The 23,103-nt window shown below is 49.7% G+C and overlaps 1 protein-coding gene across 10 annotated transcripts in view; it reads left to right on the top strand.

Annotated features, from left to right (window-relative positions):
* EPB41L1 (erythrocyte membrane protein band 4.1 like 1) overlaps nucleotides 1–23,103 on the top strand; it is a 151,832-nt gene that overhangs the window by 14,681 nt on the left and 114,048 nt on the right. The window lies entirely within an intron of this gene.

The following is a 23,103-nucleotide window of genomic DNA, read 5'->3' on the forward strand; positions in this document are numbered from 1 at the left end:
ATGTTCCCAGTCATGTGCCATTCTCAGCCTGTGATTAAATTAGGAGCTTTGAATGCCTCTCCCCCACCCTCTAGAGAAAACAACTCTTTGGAATACTCATCCCTTCAAGTCTTTGGACAGCATGCAGCCTTTGGTGGGTCCCCCACCAATCCAGTGCACCAATCCAATGCCATCTTACAGCTTTCCCTGCCAATCCAGACTGACCTATATTGAGCTGAGGCAGTGTGACTCTGTGGGGTGCAGCTGTGCCCCATGGGCAGCTCCCTCTCTCAGGAGCCTGCAGGCAGGGTTTGAACTGCGTGCTCCCGAGGTGCAGGGCTTGTTCACTGCACATGGGGCCGTAGACGCAGCGTTGTCAGAGCAAATTCCTACTGGGCACGTGACCCAGGCGGGAGAATCCATGTCTTTGAGGAGAACTGTAAGTGGGTCACTGTCATTGATTAAAGTGTAAAGCAAGCATGCCCCTCAGGGCTGTGGATTTTTCTCTCTCTCTCTCTGAGCCAAGGCCGCCTGTAAAGTTTTATGAGAAATTTCTGCTCAGTAATTCCAAGCAGCTCATCCTTCAGGAGGTCTGCGTGTGCATCTGTAATAGTTCAGTACTGGTTGGCAGCTCTTTCTGCCACATGGGGTGCAGTATGTCTGTCTGGCCTGTGCAGCAGGCACCTGTGACGGGGGCACGAGGGGGATATACAGAAGAGGTGGAGAATGGGAGAGACTACAAAGAGATGTGCTGAGTCTCATTCAGTCCTTCTCTGTGTTAGGGAGGTGGCATGGCTCAGTGGCGGGATCAGGCTGGGAATCAGAGGCTCTAGGTTCTATTCCCAGCTCTGACACGGATTTGCTATGTGGCCTGTATGTGCCTCAGTTTCCCTTTTATTGATGTGGATCATGCTTGCTGACCTCTGCTCTGAGGTCTCCAGGTGAAAAGGCCTATGCTGAAAGGCCATGCTTTGAACTTGCACATGTTACAGCTGACAAGGGAGAAGTGGTTTTTGATACAGGAGGTCATACCAGATGATCACAATGGTCCCTTCTGGCTTTGGAATCTGTGAATGGGGAGCTCTGTGGTTGCTAGCAATAGGTGATGTGCCTCATCTCCCGTAAGTGAATTTTCTGGAAAGGTACTCGGAAGGTGGAGCTGGGTATAGAAAGAGAGACCCAGATGGACGGACGTGGTGGGGACAGAAAACAGATGTACACTGGGACCGGTACCCCCAAATCGCGCTCTCACTCACTGATTTGGCTCCACAGGGGTTGGCAGCATGGGGGTGGATCCCATGTGTAGATGGGTTTTCTGCTGCCACCATCGTGTGGGTCAGGCCTGCTCTGAGTGGGATTGGGCCAATGGCTCTGGAAGCCCCACATGGCCTATCTGCACCAGGCTCTTGAAGGTGCTAACACTGGGGGAGCTGAGCCATTGTGGGCAAGAGAGGGACATTTCCCTAGTGTAGCTGTCTCCATAGTGCTCTCTCTGGCTTTCTTTGGTCCACTTTTCTCACATACGCCAGGTGTAACAAGCCCATGAGACTTGCTTATAACACACAGGAATTGTAAGCCCCCTCCCCTGTGTGTGTGTGTGTGTGTGTGACTTTTCTCCCCTGCCCCTGTGTGTATGTGTGTCTTTCTTCCTCCCTCCTGCATATGTCTCCCTCTCTGCTCCCATGTTGTCTCCTACTTGTTCTGCATGGTGTAATTTCTTTTGGTGCATATTCATATATCCCCGTGACAAGTCCCAGAATGCACTGCACTTTCTCTTTCCTCCTCCCCCCACCAAACACTGCATAGCTGAGCATGTTTAAGCTTTGGGAAGGTTACAGGGAAGTTGTCCCAGTAGAAGACTAGTAAAAATCAGCTGGAATGAAGAGAGACTTTGATCAGCTTTCTGGCTGACAAATGAGAGCTGTGAGACTCTGATTCTTAACCCTGTCTTTCCCAGCAGACTTAGGAAACTGTCCAGGGCTGTATACAGCCTGCTTAATTTCCCCAGGGACTGTTGTCAGTGGAAATGTGATACATATTCCTCACCTCTTTTGCTTCAGTCTTCACTAAAATAGTAAATTGTGATTAAATATTTAACACAATAAATATTAACAACAAGGGGGAAAGAACACAAGCCAAAATAGGGGAGGAACAGATTAAAGAATATTGAGATAAGTTAGATGTGTTCAAGTTGGCAGGACCTGATGAAAGTCATCCTAGGGTACTTAAGAAACTTGCTGAAGAAACCTTGGAACTGTTAACGATTATCTCTGAGAACTCCTGGTGAATGGGTGAGGTCCCAGGGGATTGGAGAAAGGTACTATGTTTGCCTATCTTTCAAAAGGGGAACAAAGAGGACCTGGGGATTTATAGACTGGTCAGCCTCACTTGAATACCTGGAAAGACACTGGGACAAATGATTAAGCAATCAGTTTGTAAGCACCTAGAGGATAAGGAATAGCCGGCATGGAGAACAAATCATATCAAACAAACCCAATTTCCTTCTTTGACAGGGTTAATGATCTAGTGGATAGGGAGGAAGCAGTAGACATGATATAGCTTGATTTTTACTAAGGGTTTTGACACAGTCCCACGTGATATTTTCATAAGCAAATTAGGGAGGTGTGGTCCAAATTAAATTACTATAAGGTGGGTGCACAACTGGGAGGGTGTATCTAATGGGGTCCCATAGGGGTCTGTCCCGGCTCTGGTTCTAGTCAATAATTTCATTAACAACTTGGATAATGGGTTGGAGAGTATGTTTATATAATTTGTGGATGACACCAAGGTGGGGAGGGGTTGCAGGCACTTGGGAGGACAGGATTAGAATTCAAAATGACCGTGGCAAATTGGAGAATTGGTCTGAATTCAACAAGATTAAATTCAGTAAAGACGAGGGCAAAGTACTTCACTTAAGAAGGAAAAATCAAACGCACATGTAAAAAATGGGGAATAGCTGGCTGGGCAGTAGTGCGGCTGAAAAGGATCTGGGGTGGGGTTATAGTGGATCACACATTGGATACGAGTCAACAGTGTGAATAATACCACTCTGGGGTGTATTAACAGGAATGTTATATGTAAGATACAAGAGGCAGTTGTCCCATTGCAATCAATGTTGGTGACGCCTCAGCTGGAGTAATGTATCCAGTTCTGGGCGTTACACTTTAGGAAAGATATGGACAAACTCGAGAGAGTCCAGAGGAGAGCAACCAAAATGATAAAAGGGTTAGAAAACATGACCTGTGAGGAAAGGTTTTAAAATAATTGGGCATGTTTAGTGTTGAGAGAAGACCACTGAGGCGGGACCTGATAACAGTCTTCAAATACATTAAGGGCTGTTATAAACAGGATGGGGGTCAGTTGTTCTCCATGTCCACTGAAGGTAGGACAAGAAGCAATGGGCTTAATCTGCAGTGAGGGAGATGTAGGTTAGATATTCGGAAAAGCTGTCTGACTTTAAGACTAGTTAAGCTCTGGGAATAGGCTTTCAGAGGAGGTTGTGGAATCCCCATCATTGGAGGGTTTTAAGAGCAGGTTGGACAAACACCTCTCAGGGATGGTCTAGGTTTACATGGTCCTGCCTCAGCACAGGGAGCTGGACTAGATGATCTTTGGAGCTCCCTTCCAGCCCTACAATTCTGTGATTGTATGTAGGGGTCCCCATGTGGTCCAAATCCTGCTCAGGTTGGCTTTCTCGCCTGTTTACAAAAGCATGTGCTAACCACAAGCACCTCCCCAAATGAATCTCTCTATGGAGACAGTTGAGAAACAGCCCCCTCCCTGCATGGAGTGTGGAGGACCCTGAGGTGTAGTGACTCCCGTGGCAGGGTGTTCGAGAAGAGAGATGGGGCAGAACGAGGCCTAGGGTGTAGGAGCTAGTGGGGTGGCTCCTGGGTGGTCATGTTTGGCCCTGTTTTGGCCATGTTTGTTCCATGTACTGCCCTTACTCGTGAGTTATAAAACCATGCTGAAGCATGATATTCTCATCACTTGTGGCTTATTTGATTTGTTACTGTAACATGACAGGGTCTCGGGTGCTAGGCACTGTACAAACACCAGACAAAAAGACGGTCCCTGTCAAGGAACTTACAATCTAAGTATAAGACTTTCGAAACATCCAATCATAGATTCCAAAGCTGGAAGAGACCACTGTGATCATCTTGTCTGGCCTCCTGTATAACACGGGCCAGCGACCTGCCCCTAAATAATTCCCAGAGCAGAGCTTTTAGGAAAACAGCCCCTCTTGACGACAAGCAACTACAGATGGGTACAGACTGACTGACAGGGAGCACAAGGAAACGGTGAGATAGCATTGATCACCGTGATGGGTGGTGGTCAGAGTCCAGCAGCAGCCTCGCTGTGGTCAAGGTTTTTATAGGCATCATGGTGCAGGGGAGTTCAGAGGAGGGGTTTGAAGCAGGATAGGGAGCTAGTTTTGCAGATGTTTACCTGGAGCTCCTCTCAGGTGTGAGGGGCAGCATGGGAGAAAGCAGGAATTTGCTTGTTTGAAAATGTAATAAGTGGGTGATGGAGGCATCATGGACCAGTCCATTGGCCTAAAGCTCCACCTGCTATTTCAGCTGTATGGAGCATTCCTCTTCACTTCCTGTCCCAAACTCCTCTCTCCCATTGCTGGAAGAGGCTAAAGGGCGAGTATGTTCCTCAGGGGAGGGGGAATCAATTCCCTGGGCAGAGCCTTCTGAGATCCTTGGGGATGGAACACACAGTGCCCATGTGAGATCACGGCTGGATTCAGCCCTGCTGTTATACCATGGGCAGCAGTAGTACTGTTACCCTGCCGCATGGGAGATCCCGGCCCAGCGTTCTTGTTGTTTGGCTTATTCTCGTGCTCTTGCTTCACATCATCATCATGACACTCAAAGGGTTTTTGGTGGGTGTATAGCGTCTGTGCCAATGCGTCTCTTTCAGTACGTGGCATTTCTCTCCACTGCTGCCTTTCAGCTGTAAAGCTAAACTACAGTCGGACATGCAAATAAATACCCGGCTAAAACTCCTGCTGGCTTCTATCTACTCCACCAGCATTGTGCTACCAGTGGGAATACTTTGAGGGCCACATCTCGGCTCTACCCTCACCGTGCGCAAGTGCATGAGTGCTGAAGGGCAGCAAAGCCACTGCAGTTCCTCTGTGTGACTCAAACCCTCTCTCTCTCTCACGTGCATGGTGTGCTTGCATGTTGGTGGACAGACAGCTGCTGTATTTTCAACAGTTTTGATCTGTTGATGCTTAAACTGCAGAAGTGGGAACGCTGCAGCATCTTTAGCTGGACACAGAAACTTTTAACATTAGATATCCCAGTGTATTGTGAGAATAATGCAAATCTTTAGACTCCCGTAAAAAACCCAAAACCTGGCAGATTAAATTATTTTTCATGCAACTGGCAAATTCATAAAAAAACCCAGCCAGGCTGGTCAAATATCATCCAGGTGGTAACCCTGCTGCAAATACCTGAGCAGTTTTACTTACGTGAATCATCACACAGAGTTCAACAGGATGACTCCCATGAGTAAAGTTAAGATTATGTGGTCTGCAGGATCAGACCCTGGCGTAGACCCTGGTTGCTCTCCCATCCCTGCTCCAGCTGATGTTCTTGGTGAATGCTACCGCAGTGCAAGCAGGGTGGCACTTGGGTGCTGTCCATTTTGTTCTCCAATTAGTAAGATGCTCTCAGCGGCACCTCGAGACACAAATGCGGTGATAGTTTCAAGAGAACACACACGTTAAAACAGACCTAATTTGACACCCATCAACTCAAGGGAGCTCTGAGAAAACCGCCACAACACGCACTGCACCATAGTGTTCTGGGATCACAGCTGTGGGAGAAGCACAGAGCCCTGAGGGCCTGCGCTCAGGTCTGGGCAGGTCGTGTGTCTTTTCATTCACCTTTCACTGGGTGGGGTTTCTGTCAGGGTGAGGTGTATGTGTGTATGTGTTTGTGGGTGGGTGGGTGTGTGCGTGCTAATGATCTGGGGAAGTTGTAATCCTGTTTAAGAAAGATCTCCGTGCCTTTGTATAAGGCGCAGAGCAATGTTCCTATCTTGGCAGGTTTATTAGCATACAGATGAGCTGGTTATCTGTCTCTGAGTTCGTTCTACAGCTGCTGCACGGCCAATATAATATCCTATCATCGCATGAATATCATGTAGGGCTTGCTATTGCATCCGTATATCACAAGGCCCAGAGATAAAGGGAAGGACTGGGTCTCCTTGGCAGAGTTTCTCTAAGGTGATGGTTATGTTCGATTGAGGATGCTGCCTGTGAGGTTACACGGGACGTTATTTTAGTCTGCAAGGCACCTGTGTGCGTGGCATGTCAAATTTCGTAACACAGCTGTTCCCAGGCTGTGGCCCGAAGACCGCCATTGGCCTGTGGAACGCTTGCTGGCTGTAACATGGGACTGTCTACATCCCAGAGCATAAACTTGGGGATGCAAAGCAGAATCCTTTATGATAGTGGAAAAAAAAATCACAACAATAAAATAAAAACCAAATAAAAGACAGGGGAAAACCAGGCACACCGCATTCTTCTAAACTGGGTTCCCATGCCCCCTTTACTGCAGTTCCTGTAGGTGTTTCCTCCACTACTGCCTGTCCCACTGGCATTCCTCTAACACTCTGATGTTTATATCATGGAGATGGCTCCCAGCCTGCTTTGCTTTTAAAGGGATATCGCCTTTTCACACTGGTGGCTCATACTAGCTTTCCTCCTCCTCTCCAGCTGCTATGTCCCATTGCAAGACAGCTACAACCACATTACATACTTTCCTAATCTTTTCCATGTGAGAGACTGTTGGGGTTGTCACAGTGGTGTCACATGACCTGAACCAGGGAGAGGAGCTGGCCAGGGCAATTGCCAAGGGGAGGGAGAAAACTCAGTAATGTTTTGTGATCCAGATTGTCTGAAGCACCCCTTTCCCATGCTTTCCTCCCACTTCCCCTCAATCCCAGCCATCCTGCTTGTCAGACATTCCCTGGGTCCTTAGAGAGGCCTAATCATACTGAGCAACTGTATATCGTGCCGTCTGGCTCAGCCTGCTCCTGAGAGGCTGTGTCCTCAGCCTTCTAAGGCTGTTGCTCCGCTGGTCCAAGCTCCGCAGAAGCAACTCCACGACTAAAGTAGACAGTACTTGATAGTGCCATAGGCGGGGGGGAGGTGAGAATGGTCCAGGGGCAAGGGTGCTTATCTGGAACTTGGGAGACCTGGGTTCAATTTCCTGTTCTGCCACAAACTTCCTGTGTGGCCTTGGGCAACTCACTTAGTTGCTCTGTGCCTCAATTTCCCTATTTCACAGAGGTGTTAAAGATTGAGATACTTAGATGCTATGGGAATGAGGGCCAGATAAGTATATCTAAGAGAAATGATTATTTCCTGTTATATTTTATTCATGCACAGGAAATCAGTCTTTCAAATGTTTGCCCACTGGCCTTCAGAGATATCATAGGAGTGGAGTAGGATTGGGTCATCCTGATGTCCTGGCCAAATTACAGCACATATTATATTCTGCGTCCCTAAAATTCCCCTCTAATTCCCATTGAATCCAATATTCTTCACTCTAAACGATTACATGGTGTCGCTGTGTCCTGTCAAACAGCTGCTGAGCCCCACCCCAGGGGTGACTGCATTCCGCTGGGGATTAGAATGGTTCCTAGGTGTGATTCAGAAAGGGCTTTGGGATGAGGGGGGCTGTCTACGACATTTTTTTCATAAGCTCTTCTCTCTGAGGCCTTGCTCTAATGCTGGGCTGAGTGTGACCAATAGCTAATAAACATCAGCCCTTCTCTGTCCCTGGAAATGTTAGTCCCAGGTTTGCCAAGGGGCCAGTTGCTCTGCGATTTCCTTGACCCCACTCTAGAGTGCGTCTGCCTCCAACTGTGGTTATTAAAGTTTAGCTCTTGCCCAAACACAGACTGACTAGATTTCAGATAGGGTTGTCATCTTTCTACTCGTACAAAACCGAACACCCTTGCCCCGCTCCTGCCCCTTCTCTGAGGGCTCCCCCGCTCACTCCATCTCCCCCCTCCCTCTGTCGCTTGCTCTCCCCACCCTCAGTCATTTGTTCATTTGCACTGGACTGGGGTAGGGGGTTGGGGTGCGGTAGGGGGTGAGGGCTCCAGCTGGGGGTACAGGCTCTGGGATGGGGCCAGAAATGAGGAATATAGGGTATAGGAGGGGGCTCTGGACTGAGGCAGGGGGTTGGGGTGTGGGAGGGGGCCTGGGCTCTGGGCTGGGGGTGCAGGATCTGGTGTGGGGCCGGGGATGAGGGATTTGGAGTACAGGAGGGGGCTCTGGGCTGGGGCAGGGGGTTAGTGTTTGGGGGTGCATGAGGGGCTCTGGCTGGGGAGCGGGCTCTGGGGTGGGGCTGAGGATGAGGGGTTGGGGATATAGGAGGGTGCTCCAGGCTGGGACTGAGGGGTTTGGAGGGTGGGAGGGGGATCAGGGCTGGGGCAGGAGGTTGGGGCATGGGAGAGGATTTGGGGTGCAGGCTCCAGGCAGCGCTTACCTCAAGCAGCTCCTGGAAGCAGCAGCATGTCCCCCCTCCAGCTTCTACACGGAGGTGCAGCCAGGTGGCTCTGCGTGCTGTCCCCTCTGCAGGAACTGCCCCTGCAGCTTCCTGCTAATGGGTTCCTGGCTAATGGGAGCTGCGGGGGTTCCTACACTTAGGAGCCGGAGGAGGGACATGGTGTGCTTATGGAGCCATGGCAGGCATGGAGCCTGCCTTAGCCCCGCTGCGCTGCCAACCGGACTTTTAATGGCCTGGTCAGCAGTGCTGACTGGAGCCACCAGGGTCCCTTTTCGACTGGGTGTTCCGACCCAAGCATTTGAATTGACCCAAACAAAAGCCCAGTGAGCTCCTGATAGGCCCTGCCTTAGCTCTCTTTTTCCTTCGGACCCAGCCCTGCTTCCTTGATGCAGTCAAAGCTGCCTGTTGTTTTCCGCCTGCACTAGCAGAAGCTCAGAAGGCGCCGACTGGTGCGGACGGGTGATCCAGTGGTGTTGGCTGGGCCCTATGCAGGGTAGCTTCTGCAGGTGTGAACTCCATTCCTCCCTGCTCTGCCTCTCTGGGGGATGGGCTGCTGAAATCTCCATCAGGGTGGAGGGGATAATCCAGTGCCTCACAAACAGCAGCCAAAAACTGAAAAACTACAAGTGGTCAAGCAGAATGTTAAGTTTTAGTGAAAACTTGCCCCAGCCTAGTCGCAAAAGACCGCACATGGCCATTTGGTGGGGGGAAAAACATTTTTCATTAGAAAAAAATGTCAAATGAAAAATTTCAAGCAGCTCTAATTGTCACAGCTGATAGCTCCCGGTCGTGACACATTGGTGGAGTAATCTGGGGTTGTCTGGACAACTTTGTGTACGAGACCATGTGGATTTCAGTGGTATAATGTTGTTCCTTTTGAAAACTTTGCATTATGAGACTGGCCAATCAGCATAAGAAGTGCCACCTATTGAACTGCCTCCATTGCTCCTGCAGCACCTACCTGCTCCTGGGAAGTCTCCGGTCTAAGTACCAACCTGGCCTGACCCTGCTTAGCTTGTGAGACCTGGCAGGACTACAGTACAAGGTGCTATGGCTGCAAACGCACAAAGCAAGCAGTTGCATTTGATTTCTCTTGTCGTATAAAGAACAGAGAGACTGATCGCTCTGGCTGGGCCCAGGTGGTAAAGGCAGATGCTGTAAATGCTTCCATCCTTACCTGGCTCAGCGCTGTCAGTGCACCTCAGTCCTGACCCGCAGTGCCTCCTGCTGCTCTAGCCCCGAGGTGACATACAGCTTTGTCAATGCACCTCTCTCCTCACCTGCAAGCACCTCTGCTAGTTTTGCCTTCTCCTGAGCAAACTGTGCAAATTTTGGGTTGTGGATACTTGTCTGCTAAGGACTAGGATCAGAGACCACCAGCCCCCATCTTGGGAAATGACTGAGCACCTGAGCTGTTGTCCCACTTACAAGTTTTGGTCCATAGTGTGCATCCCTCTGTGACCCCATGTGTGCGTGTTATACGCTCTCATATTTATGAAACAAATAACTGCCTTCATCTTGTCCAGTCTCGGGCTTTGCCTGTGTGACATGAGTTTGTCCAGTCTCAGCCAAATAGAGAGATGCCTGCATTACAATAACACTTCATCTCAATTGGCAGTGAGAGCAAGGGCTGCAATGAGCTGTTTCCCGTAGGGCATGAAGAAGCCTGGAAGGGCTGGGTGGGGTGGAAAAACTCTGTCCTTTTAAATTCCCTTTGGAGCACCATGTGTGATGTGGGGCCCACCTGCTCTCTGACACCACTAGGCTGGTGTCCAGTGGCTGCATTTATGTAGCAGGCCCTGAGGAATGGAAAAAGGTAAGCCGAATATCAGGAAAAACAGGTTGGGATTGAGATCTGTGGGGCTGTCTCCTAGGGGCAGTGATTTACTGAAGCCCCATTACTTGAGTCAGGGGTGGCCAACTTGAGCCTGAGAAGGAGCCAGAATTTACCAATATACATTGTCAAAGAGCCACAGTAATATGTCAGCAGCCCCCTATCAGCTCCCCAGCTCCCAGCACCTCCCACCCACTGGCAGCCCCGCCTATCAGCACCTCCCCCTCCCTCCTGATCACCTGTTTTGTGGCATGCAGGAAGCTCTTTGGGGAGTGGGGCGGAGTGAGGGCACAGCAGGTTCAGGAGAGGGGACGGGAAGGGGTGGAGTGGGGGCAAGGCCTGTGGCAGAGCCAGGGGTTGAGCAGCGAGCACCCCCCGACCCATTGGAAAGTTGGCGCCTGTAGCTCCAGCCCCAGAGTTGGCGCCTTTGCAAGGAACCCCATATTAACTTCTGAAGAGCCGCATATGGCTCCGGAGCCACAGGTTGGCCACCCCTGACTTGAGTCATTGACACTGAGCCTGGACAAGGCCCTGGAGGCCACCTGCATTGGCCTGGGAGTGGGGAATGCACTGGGGGGCAGACTATCAGTCTCTTCGCGCCCTTGACGTGGGCAGAACTAGGATAGCTGCCAATGGGCGTTCACCAGCTGGAAGTTGAGGCAGGGAATCGGGCTGGGGCTATTCTTGCTGCACTCCCCCGACCCTGCACACCCCTCTCTGCTTCCTCTCTCCTTGCCTGGAGGTTTTTACTCTTCTCTCCCCTCCTCTGTTGCTGAGGTTAATGGAGAACTTGGGCCACTTCCCATCCTCCACTGATGAAAGGCCTGGCTGATAAACACCTCACAGTGTGAAGCAGGGCAGGCTGCACTGGTGTTTGTGTTCTCTGCAAGCTGGCAACATTCGTTGGGTGCTGGAGCTCAGGGGCCTGAGGATGCGCTAGGCTCATCTGCCTCCAGCTAAAGAGCTGTGTGGGAGAAGATCCCATGAGGCTGGGGCCTGGCTGCCTCCATCTCCCTGTGGTGTGCTGGCCCCTGCTGAGAGCTTGTTTTGCATCATTAAGACAGGTAGCTCTTTCCTGCCTGCTAACCCCATGGGGCCCAGAGTTAGGTGGGGTTGCCAACCCTCCCAGTTTCACCAGGAGTCTCCTGAAATCAGGCCCTATCTCCTGGAGGCTACTGAAGCTAAACCAGGAGATTTTAGGCTCTAAAAGTGAAGTGGGGCTAAGGCAGGCTCCCTGCCTGCCCTGGCCCTGTGCCACTCCCAGAAGTGGCTGTCCCGTCCCTGCGGCCCATGGGGGAGATCAAGGGGTCTCAGCGCACTGACCCTGCCCCAAGCTCTGACTCCACAGCTCCCCTACCTCGGCCCAGAGCCCCCTCTTGCACCCAAACTTCCTCCCGGAGCCTGCACCCCACACCCCCTCCTGCACTCCAGCCTCCTGCCCCAACCTGGTGAAAGTGAGTGAGGGTGGGGGAGAGCAAGTGACAGAGGGAAGGGGCGATGGAGTGAGCGGGGAAGGGTCTCGGAGCAGGGGCAGGGCCTCGGGGCAGGGACGGGGCAAGGGTGTTTTGGGTTGTGTGATTAGACAGTTGGCAACCCGAGAGTGAGGACTGATGGTGGCTGAGTCAGAATGCCAAATGGGTTAGTGCTTGGTGTCACTAGCCAGTGCCAGAGCATGGCATGGTGCTGTGTGCAGTCAAATAGCAGTCTGTTAAGGGAGGCCTCTTTTAATCCTGGCTGTTAGTTATGACCCGTATTGTCGTAGCATATAACATCCCCAGTCCTGGACCGGGACCCTGCTGTGCAATTGCCATATTGGCTTCTTGTCCGGGACCCTTCACTATCTGAAAATAGCCACTGGTGCCAGGGCCCAGCAATCCAGACCTAGCTGGGGGAAGACCTGTGAATGGATGCTACCTGGAGTGCAGCTTCCATGGGGGGGAGCCACCTGAGCTTGGGGGTGGGGGAGGATGGGACATCAGTGAGGGGGCTCTCGCAGAAAGGGGGACTGAAAGCAAGTAGTTTGAAGCCACCAGTTGGAGGGTACTTGCGTACCCTTTAGGCGGGTCTTTATTCAACTAAGCAGTGCCTCATCGGATACACTGCTATTTTATCCCGGGCCAGGGGGCCTATGCGGGTGTGTTCTCTGGATGCAGCCTAAAGACGTGTGCAGTGTAGATGTACCTAGAGAAGAGTCATGTTAACCCCCCCAAAACACACCTTCTCTTTGCCTTTCATGTACAAACCTTCCCCCGGTCTAAATTCTCCACAGCCCTTTGGCTGAGGAGCGGGAAACTCACCCCCACTTGCTGCTTAGCTCCGGGTCTGGGGCGGGGGGAATTCAGCATTCCCCCAAAATAATTCCTTTTCCTCACCAGAGGATTTTCTATTAATAGCCAATTGCAGATGAAAAGGATGTGAGGAGTGAGAGGAAGGAAGGGGGGCTGTTGTAATCTTATTATGGATGCAGCGTGGCTTATTCTGCAAGACAACTTGGCTGCCTGCAAGAAGGTACCGTTGCCTGCTTTGCTACGGTAACCAGGGCTTTCAGACCATTAGGAGACACTTGATTGGCTCTGCAGCCATTCTTTTTATGAATTGAAGCCCCGCCCCTTTATCTTTTGCAGAATGATGTCAAGAAATACCCCAATCCCAGCTCATCAAAGGATGATGTCAAAGGATGATGCCAGGCACACAGTGCTGGGGTAAGGCTCAGCATGGCTCTGGCATCTTCCAGCCGAGGATCTCCCAACACTTTCATATACACATTAATGATTGACATCCCTGCAAGCTAGGTCTCGTTCACGTAGCTAGCCCCCTCAAGCTTCCAAGAGAATGTACGTTATTCATACATTGTCCAATTGCTTTCAAAAGCCTCCAGATTCAAGAGAAAGCACAACTGATGGGAGACTAAATGAATATGAACATGTTCAGAAAGACAGATCTTGAGTCAATAGTTTTAAAGTTTCCTTGGAGCCCCCAAGATTTTTGAAAAGCACCTGACCTGCTTGTGTGCTGCCCTCCATGCTCATGCTCTCAAGTTTTGTGCGCCACTAAGGAATCTGACTTGGCAGGAAGAATAGTTCTGTGATTACAGGACAGGGCTTCTGGATTTGGCTTCTGGCTGTGCCTCTGACCTGCTGCCTGAGCTCATGCAAGGTACTTCAGCTCTCTGTGCCTCAGTTTCACCATCTGTAAAATCTATAATGCACCACCGCACCCTTGGAAGATCTGGGCCAATATCTGTTCGAAGGCTGTATTGTCGATCTGAGTTCTGGTAACTGTTACCAACCAGTCCAGTTATGAGGTCACAGCTTTGATGGTCACCCAAGTCCTTTGGATACAAACAGGCTGGGCTTAGTTTATACACGCTGCCTCTGGGACATGAGAGATGTCAGCTAGACACGTGGCTGTCCATATGTGTCAAACAACCAGACTGGATTGGAGTGCTTTATCTCATCAGTGGGTGCCCCTCAGCCCTGCAGATCTCTCGGGCTAGGGACCTTATTTTGGATGCTGCTGCTGCTGTTTCTCATTTGAGTGCAGCTTCCTCACACCTGCAAGAGATTGACGGCCTTTCTAATGCTCTTGGAAGGTTTGTTTTGTAAAGGCAGTGTCCTTTTGTGACCCATCAGCAATCACTGTCAATTATAAGAGGTGTCTGGCTGGTCTGCTGTACTCTGAGCCGCGACTGCGGCCCTGTTGGAAGTGCTCAAGCATTGTTCTCATGGTTACCACGATGGCATCAGAATTCCTTGGGGGGGGAGGGGTGCACGCGCGTGTGTGTGTGCACACGCATCTATCTGCCTGGAATCTTTTCTTTTGTCACTCTAGCCTCAGGTGCATGGGTCTATAGCAGCCACGTTAGCCGACCTGGCTTGAGGCTGGTTTGAACCAAGGATATGTCTGCATGGCAATCAGAGGGGCGATTGCACCATGTGGAGACATAACCGAGCTAGTTCTGACTTAGCTGGGATACCAGTGGCTGTGACACATGGGTTGCAGAGCAGGCTAGCTGCTTAAGAAATTACCCAGGATCCTGGGTGGGGTTACACTACACACACTGCAGTGACACCGCTGATTGTGGTGGAGATGTAGCCTAACTTAGTTTGAGTAGTGCAGAGATGAGGTGTGTGTCTGCACTCGGAAGAAGGTTTGTTAGATTGAAGTAACCTTAGGCTCTGCCACAGTCTGTACTTGGACTTGCTAACTTGTGTGATCACTAGAAACTGTCTCACTGTCGCTAGAATTTTACCTCCTGTTCGCTGATTCGAGCTAAGAAACCCCTTTTTCGTTCCCTCAGCCCCACTGGAGACGAGGCCTGAAAGGGGGAGGTTTTCTCAGGACTGACCATTCAGATGAATGAGAATTGAGGTTCAAGCTTTACCTAGGCTAGATCACATCCTCTAAATTGGGATCAGACTTGCTCTGTACCAGCCTCATCTGGACCGAACCTGTGTCTGGATCAAGTTAGTATGAAGGATTTTCAAACTGGGCATAAAATAGCTTCAGGTAAGATGGTAGGGTAAGTGGGCCTTCTCTCCGGTCCCATCTACACCACAAAAACATGACTGTGACCTAAGCCACCCTATGATGTGTGCGTTTTGGTGTTTTGTTTTTCCCTTTCCTGGTGTTGCTAAAGCCAACCAGACCTCTTATGTCAGAGAACCATGCTTTGACCGTCAGAGACAGACACCTTGGCTAAAACACAGATTTTTATTGATGCTTATGTGTATGTTGTCTTGCCTATAACGTCAAGGAAAAAGCCCATATATTATCACTTGGTCTGGATATAGTCATGTTTAAACGTGTGAGCACGTGACATTCACGCCCTAGATAGCCCGAACTTATCCCCCTCCTGGAGTTGCTTTACTGATAACTCCAATAACCAAACATAACCCTCAGTCTAAGCTGTGTCCCTCCTGTCTGCCTGTTCCCAGGGCTGCCCCACAGCACTTCCTCCATACCAGCCTCTAATGATCTCTGCCACAGAGATCACTTTCAGTGTGCTTATATCCTGGATGGAGCTAACAAGAGCTCCTGCCAGCATGAGTCAGCATAAGTTGCTGTCTTTGTGCAGGATCCTACCCCCTCCCTGAGTTTGGGATTTCTCTGCGGAAGAGCTCTGGATCCTCTGCTGGGCTTAAGCCCTGCCACTTTTTTATGATGTTGCTGTTGCTGTAGTACAGACAGGGACGTTGGTTGGCATTTTTACCATATCACTTAAAAAACAATCACCTATTGGCTGGAAGGAGAGAGAATATCCATCATTGCTCCAGTACAGGGTCTCTCTGGCCTGTCTGCTCTTGGAGGAGAGGTGGGGAGGGAAGGAGATGGGGTTTAATCACATGCCTCCTGCAAGATGATCCTCAGTCTCTGCTTCCTGAGCTTCCTGAATTCCTGCCCTCCATCCTGGAGGGGAATTCAGAGGAGCAACAATGAGGATTGCAGGGTGGATGTCTGACAGAGCTAAACATATATGCTTTGGCCTAATAGCACCTACAGGGGAGCTTGGAGGTGGTGGTGAAAACAGCAACCGGGGGAATTGTTAGATTGGACGAGGGTGCTGTAATTTGGGAGTAAGGGGATGAAAGTGAGCAAAGGCTATTCCACTCTGAATATCCAAAAATATCCACCCTCTCTGCTCCTCAGATAGGCCTGCCAGAGAGTAGTGGGTAGTCTTCCTAGGGAAATGGGGGAGCTTTCATGATGGCATGTTTGAAACTAGACTGAGACAAACCCTGGGGAACTGTCCTGCCATGTGACCAGGGGAAGGATTTGGGAACTCGATGGGTCCCTTCCATCACTGATTTCCTTGCAGGGTTCTGGGGATTTGAGTTCTGGCTCCAGTTCTTTATGTTGTCACTAGACCCTGTAACGGGATTCTGGATGTATAGAAATTGGTAATTATTGTTCCTCCCACCCCAGATGTTTTTCCTTGACAATAACTGCCTCAGCATTTTCCTCGGAATAATAAAGAGGTAAATGTCACTCTTCAAAGTGTGTTGGCCCTGCCGATGATGATTCATTCTCAAGTGATGCTGAAAAGGAAACTTCTGTGCTATTTCTGCTTGGCAGCTCTGATTCTCCTTTCACTGTTCTTACACCTGTGTAAACCCACTGACGTAAATGGGGTTACTCCTGATTTCAGTACCATGAGTGAGATCAGAATCTCTGTGTCTGCATGCACGTGTGTGTGGTGGATTGAATCTATTTCAGGGATCTCCAGACTCATTGAAGGGGTTTAACATATCCCTGTTGCACACTGCTGAGATTTCAAGTGGACCTCTAGAGCAGGGGTGGGCGAACTATGGCCCGGAGGCCACATCCGGCCCTTTAGACGTTTTAATCCGGCCCTTGAGCTGCCGCCAGGGCTTGCCCCGCTCCGGCACTCCAGCCAAGGGCTTGCCCCACTCCACGTGTGCTGTGGCTCCATACGGCTCCCAGAAGCAGCTACGTGTCCCCTCTCCGGCTCCTATGAGTAGGGGCAGCCAGGGGGCTTTGCACGCTGCCCCCGCCCCAAGCACTGACCCCCCAGCTCCCTTTGGCTGGGAAACATGGCCAATGGGAGCTGCAGGGACGGCACCTGAGGACGGGGCAGCGCACAGAGCTGCCTGGCTGCACCTCCGCATAGGAGCTGGAGGGGGGACATGCCACTGCTTCTGGGAGATGCTTGAAGTAGGAGTTCTGTGGCTGAAAACTTTCCCTTGAAAATTATCTCTTGATGAAAAATTGATTTTTCAGCTATACTAGTATCTGATTTTCACAGATTTTTTTTTTCTTTGAAAAACTGAAATATTTTTTCTGAAAACAGAGATTTGGGGTTTTGGACAGAGTTTTTTGGTATTGAACTTCGACTGAAAAATCAAAGTTTTCCTTAGAACATTTAGACAAAAATATATATATTTTTTCCTTTTCTTTGAAATTTTCCAGAGGAAAATGAACCAGTTTTTCAACCAGCTCTAATTAGTGGCACAAGACTGGAATAGCAGGGGTGCTGGGGATCCAGATTGTACATTGACAGAACTGTGTGCTAGCAGCCCAGCGCAGGTGTTGCAAGTCAACCCCAGGGTAGGTTGGGACAGCTGTGCAGGAAGGCTTACATGCCAGCCCAGGCTCCCTTTAGTTTCCCTGGGACCTTGCTTTCTTTAACTCTGAAATCCATTCACAGATTGAATTTATGATGATAAAGTGTTTTATTTTAAAACTAGAAAGTGCTGAACCCCCTGACCCTGTTTAAAAAGGGCCCATCTCAAACTACTTATGATCACACCAATTTTTCACAAGAGGGACAACTATTTTTTTCTTTTTTCTTTTTTCCTCCTTCTTAATGCCGGTCAAATGGAAAAACACTCACTCTTCTCTCTTTTAATTTTTGGAGTGCACGCTGTATGAATGATAGTCTGAATCTCTGGTTTATCCTTCCATGGCAGGAGCAAACTGGGAGAGCCAATGGGTTTCATATCCAGTGCTAATAAGCGATGGTCACATAAACACCACCCTATACTGGAAACCTAGTGACCGCTATACTTACCTACATACCTCAAGCTTTTATTCAGACCACACCACAGAATCCATTGTCTACAGCCAAGCTCTAAGATACAGCCTAATTTGCTCCAATCCCTCAGACAGAGACAAACACCTACAAGATCTCTATCAAGCGTTCTTAAAGCTACAATACCCACCTGCTGAAGTGAAGAAACAGATTGACAGAGCCAGAAGAATACCCAGAAGTCACCTCCTCCAGGACAGGCCCAACAAAGAAAGTAACAAACGCCACTAGCCATCACCTTCAGCCCCCAACTAAAACCTCTCCAACACATCATCAAGGATCTACAACTATTCTGAAGGACAATCCCTCACTCTCACAGATCTTGGGAGACAGGCCAGTCCTTGCTTACAGACAGCCCCTTTACCTGAAGCAAATACTCACCAGCAACCACACAACAAAAACACTAACCCAGGAACCTATCCTTGCAACAAAGCCCGTTGCCAACTCTGCCCACATATCTATTCAGGGGACACCATCATAGGACCTAATCACATCAGCCACACCATAAGAGGCTCGTTCACCTGCACATCTACCAATGTGATATATGCCATCATGAGCCAGCAATGCCCCCTGCCATGTACATTGGCCAAACTGGAAAATCTCTACGCAAAAGAATAAATGGACACAAATCAGATGTCAAGAATTATAACATTTAAAAACCAGTCGGAGAACACTTCAAGCTCCCTGGTCACTCAATTTCAGACCTAAAAGTTGCAATTCTCCAACAAAAAACTTCAAAAACAGACTCCCGTGAGAAACTGCAAAATTGGAATTAATTTTCAAACTGGTCACCATTAAATTAGGTTTGAATAAAGACTGGGAGTGGATGTGTCATTACAAAAAGTAAAAACTATTTCCCCATGGTAATTTTTGTCCTACTGTTACTCACACCTTGTCAACTGTTGGAAATGGGCCATCCTGATTATCACTACAAAAGTTTTTTTTCCCTCCTGCTGATAATAGCCCATCTTAATTGATTAGTCTCATTACAGTTGGTATGGCAACACCCATTTTTTCATGTTCTGTGTGTGTGTGTGTGTGTGTGTATATATATATATCTATATATATCTATATATCTTCCTACTGTATTTTCCACTGCATGCATCCAATGAAGTGGGTTTTAGCCCACGAAAGCTTATGCCCAAATAAATTTGTTAGTCTCTAAGGTGCCACAAGTACTCGGTTTTTTTTGCCATGATTAGCATAGCAATCTGCTTCACCCTTTCCAGCCAGCTAATCAGTCTTCGTTCTGAGATGGGCTGAAATTCAGCACAGATTGCTGCCACCGTTCAAAAGAAGGAAGAGAAGCTAAATCATTTTGCAAACCTAACTCAACCTTCTCCTATTTAATGTATTGCTCTTTTGCTTTTTTTTGTGATTGTTACTACAATCTGTCCTCCCCTCTGTCAACCTCCCCCGCACTGAGGAGTCTGCAGTAAGTTAGAGGGATCACCCCAAGCCCTGATCCTTTATCAATTGAAAAATAAGGTGGACATCTGTAATTTACTCTTAGCAAAAAATGTCCTGGGTTTTCTCCATGGAACAGGTGCATGAGCTTTGTGGGAAGGATTTTCATGGAGAGAATGGACCAGTGCTTAATTTGTGCCAGGGCTGAGCCCCGGCACCTCTAAGCTTGGCAGTCCGTAGCCCTGGCACCTCTGGGCTTTCTTCATCAGTTATTAATGTGAAAAAATTGCTTGACCCCAAGTACCTCTTTCATTGCAAATTAAGCACTTGTATGGACTAGGTTTTGCTACTGCTGTAGGCACTGCCAATTAAAAGTTGACAGGGACCCTGGAAAAAAAGGGAGGGCATGGGGGAACTTGTCAACCAGTAAAGAAAGCAGAAAGTGTGAATGCTGCCCAGTGGAGAAATGGAAAACACACAGGGGGTAAGAGGATGGTGGTCAGAGCTTCATCCCTTCAATGGGGGCAGCAAGAGAGTAAAGGAAGGCTTAGCAGGTGCTTGATTTTGGTGCTGGATAAAGAGCAAGCTTGCTCTCCAAAGTGGGGAAACATCAAATGGCTGGATTTACTGGGGCTTTCCTGTGGAGCTAGGTGCTTTCTGTGCCATAGCCTGGGGGGGTTGAGAGAAAGGACTGAGGTGTTAGATAATAGCCAGCTGCCCCTGGATGGGGAGATGGAGAGATTCGGATCCGGCTGTGAACCTGAGTGTGGCTTTGTGAAAGTGGCTCAGTACTGCGGTGATGGGAGTAATATCAACAGCTGAGTGCACAGGTTGGTGGGCTCTCAGCTGGGTAGACAGAGTGATGCCGGGGCAATACTCCTCTATGATGGAACGGTTTGAAGTCAGCCTTCCACCTGGTTCCCCCTGTGGCATTAGTCTGCTACTGGAGAGGACCACTGGAACCAGAGCGGACCTCCTGTTGATCTAAATATCTCCTGCCCATCACCATGGTATTTGGGCTTGTAAAGTATGAAGCTGGTGCCAGCAGAGCGTTTCCAGTGCCCCTAAACCAAGCAAAAGGATGGTGTCCTCCTATGGTAAAGGAGAGGAGATGGGAAGGCCAGCAAGCTCAGCCTAAGAATGGCTGAACCATCTCTGTCTGCAGAGCCAGGAGCCTCCCACGGCATGTGTTTTACAGAGCGTATCCAGTGGCTGTGCAAGGGACCCGGCAAACAGCTGTGCTATGCTCACAAGATGGCACTCAGACTGTAATCTCCCCTGACAAGCCTTGTCCATGTCCATTCAGATTCGTTTGCCCCCCTGGCCAGATCGGCGTGGTGCCGGCCGGGGGAGGAGTGGGCTGCCTCCAGCCAGAGGATGCGGCTCCCACCAGGGGACCAGAGCTGGGGAGGGTGCAGAGGTTGCCTTAATATCCTGTGAGGAGGCTGGTTGCCAGGCAACGGGGGAAGGTAGAGATTGCTTGTTGTCAAAGGCAGCAGCCTCTCCAGAGCTGTGTGATGCCCCAGTGGCATATCTGCCTGCTTCGAGAATGACCTGAATTCTGTTGATATTTGTGCCGGAGTGGGTGGGTGCGGCTGCTTTTGTGGGCTGGCGGAAGGAGTAAAAGCACCACCCTCTGCTCTTAGCAGATTAGAGAGAGATTGCGGACAGATGGGTGACAGTCCTTCTCTGCCCCAGACTGTTTGTTGTCCCTGGTAAATACCTTGTCTCAAGGCCTCTAAATCCCTGGCATCTTTCTATGTCCCCTTGGTAGAGTGGAGCTGCATCGCTCCAACCTCCCCTGCTCCTGGCTTCCCAGCTCTGCCACTGATTTGCTGTGGGAACTTGGGTAAGTGACTTTACTTCTCTGTGCCTCTGTTTTGCCATCTGGGAAATGGGTATAATCCCTTCCGCACCCCTCCAGATTGGCATTTGTACAGGACTTGGAGATCTTGTGATAGAAGCAGAGAGTATAATAGAAGGAGTGGAGTTACTGCTTCAAGGAACTAGGCCAAGCACTGGTAGAAGTGCCCAGGATTGTACCAAGAGGGCAGTACTCCTGGGTGGTGGCACCATTAGCATTAACCCGGGGCTGAAAATACCCAAATCCATCAGTGAAGCACATCTGTGTAGTGAAGCAGCTGGGACTGCACTGTGACTCCTTGGGAAGCTGCGTGCTGAATATTAAGCAACCCCCGTGATGTTCCTGGGGTCGCTGCCTGGAACCAGCGCTGCTTTATGGGATACATGCACTGACTTGTGTTGGCGGTGTTGAAGTCACTGGCTGTCACACTCAGTGGTGGAAGGACTCCCATTCCCTGGCTCCTAGCCCTCTCTGAACTGCACTATGGATGAAAACATGCCTTTTAAAAGCATGTGTTTGCCTCAAACTGGCACATTCCTGGCAGCTCAGGGCTGCCTGACATGACAGAGGAGGTGAGCTGTACAACGTTTCTCTCGGCAAAAAGAAGCCTTAGTAAACCTTCAAGCACTGTGTGTTGCCCTTCCCTCTCTGCTTTAGAACACTGGCAGCCAGAGAAGAGAAAATCCTGTTAAAGGTCTGTTGCCTTGGGAGGGAAGATCTTGTGGTGAAAACACAGGCCCCAGTCGGAGAAGGCCTGTGTTCTGTTCCTGTTTCTGCCATAGATCGTGGGCAAGATATAGCCTGCTCTGTGCCTCGGTGTTCCCCACCTGTAGCATGAGGATAATGGTGCTTCTGGGGCTCGACCAATCCCCTTGCCAGTAGGGGTGGGTAGGATGCTTTCCCGGGGGTGGGGGGTGGGGAAAGTGAGCTCTTCAGCTTCTGCAGAATTTTAAATAAGCAAATGCTGCAAAAGCAGATTTTCTGAGCGCAGCTGGTGCTGCGTTGTCTCCCTGAGTCCGCAGCTGCACAGCCTGGAAAGTGGACACAGGTTATACCATTACAAAGGTGCCTTATACTGGTATCGAGAGAGCGGCTCCTGTACAGGAAGGGAAGTACCAGCATTAAGCACGCTTGTACCAATATAACTGCAGCCACGCTAGGGCGTTTTCAAGGATAACTCTTTCCATGAAATTGACACCCCAACCAACGTAGTTATGTTGGTAGAACTTTCTGGTATAGACCAGGCACTGGGGGCAAAAGAGGGAATTCTTCTGCTCTCATGTTTCCTGAGAGTTCAAGTGTTACAACTTCCTAGGGTAGACAAGCCCTGAGTCTCTTTTGTTCCCAGAGGCACTGGGTTGCCAGACATGTAAAACAAGAAGGGCAGACGTCAGAAAGCCTTCCGTGGCTGCCACAGGGCTGTGAAGAAGGATGTTTGGAGGGTCACATGGGGACATCTCTTTAGCCCTATCAAAATGCTTTGGAGCTGATGCATAGATGTACATAGGACATCATGACACAGGGGTGCTTCTTGCTCAAAGCGTCAGTTAAACAGGGAGGGGAGCTGTGCCTGCGACTTTAGGTGATTGTTTTCCCCCAGACCGCTGACAGGTAAGCATTTGCACTCTCTGGTAAGCAGCTGACTTTAGTCAGGGTGAGGAGGAGGGGGAGATGAAGCATGAAGAAGTCAGGTTTAAATTAGAGTGCTTTGGAATAATAACCAACCCTTCCAGTGGAAATTGCTCAGTGCTTCACTGGGCGGCTGCTTCGTAAGGCAAAGAAATGGGAAGACACAGAGACCCATAGAAGGGTGTAAAAATACAAGCTCAGATATGTCAAATAGGGTTTCTTGGTGCCCTGCAAAGAACATGGCATGTCTGGGTCCCTTTCCTATGTTCTGCTCGGCAATTCCTTGGTGGGGCATAGAGCC

This window comes from Lepidochelys kempii, chromosome 13 (assembly GCF_965140285.1).
Source record: "Lepidochelys kempii isolate rLepKem1 chromosome 13, rLepKem1.hap1, whole genome shotgun sequence".
NCBI classification, from domain to species: Eukaryota; Metazoa; Chordata; order Testudines; family Cheloniidae; genus Lepidochelys; species Lepidochelys kempii.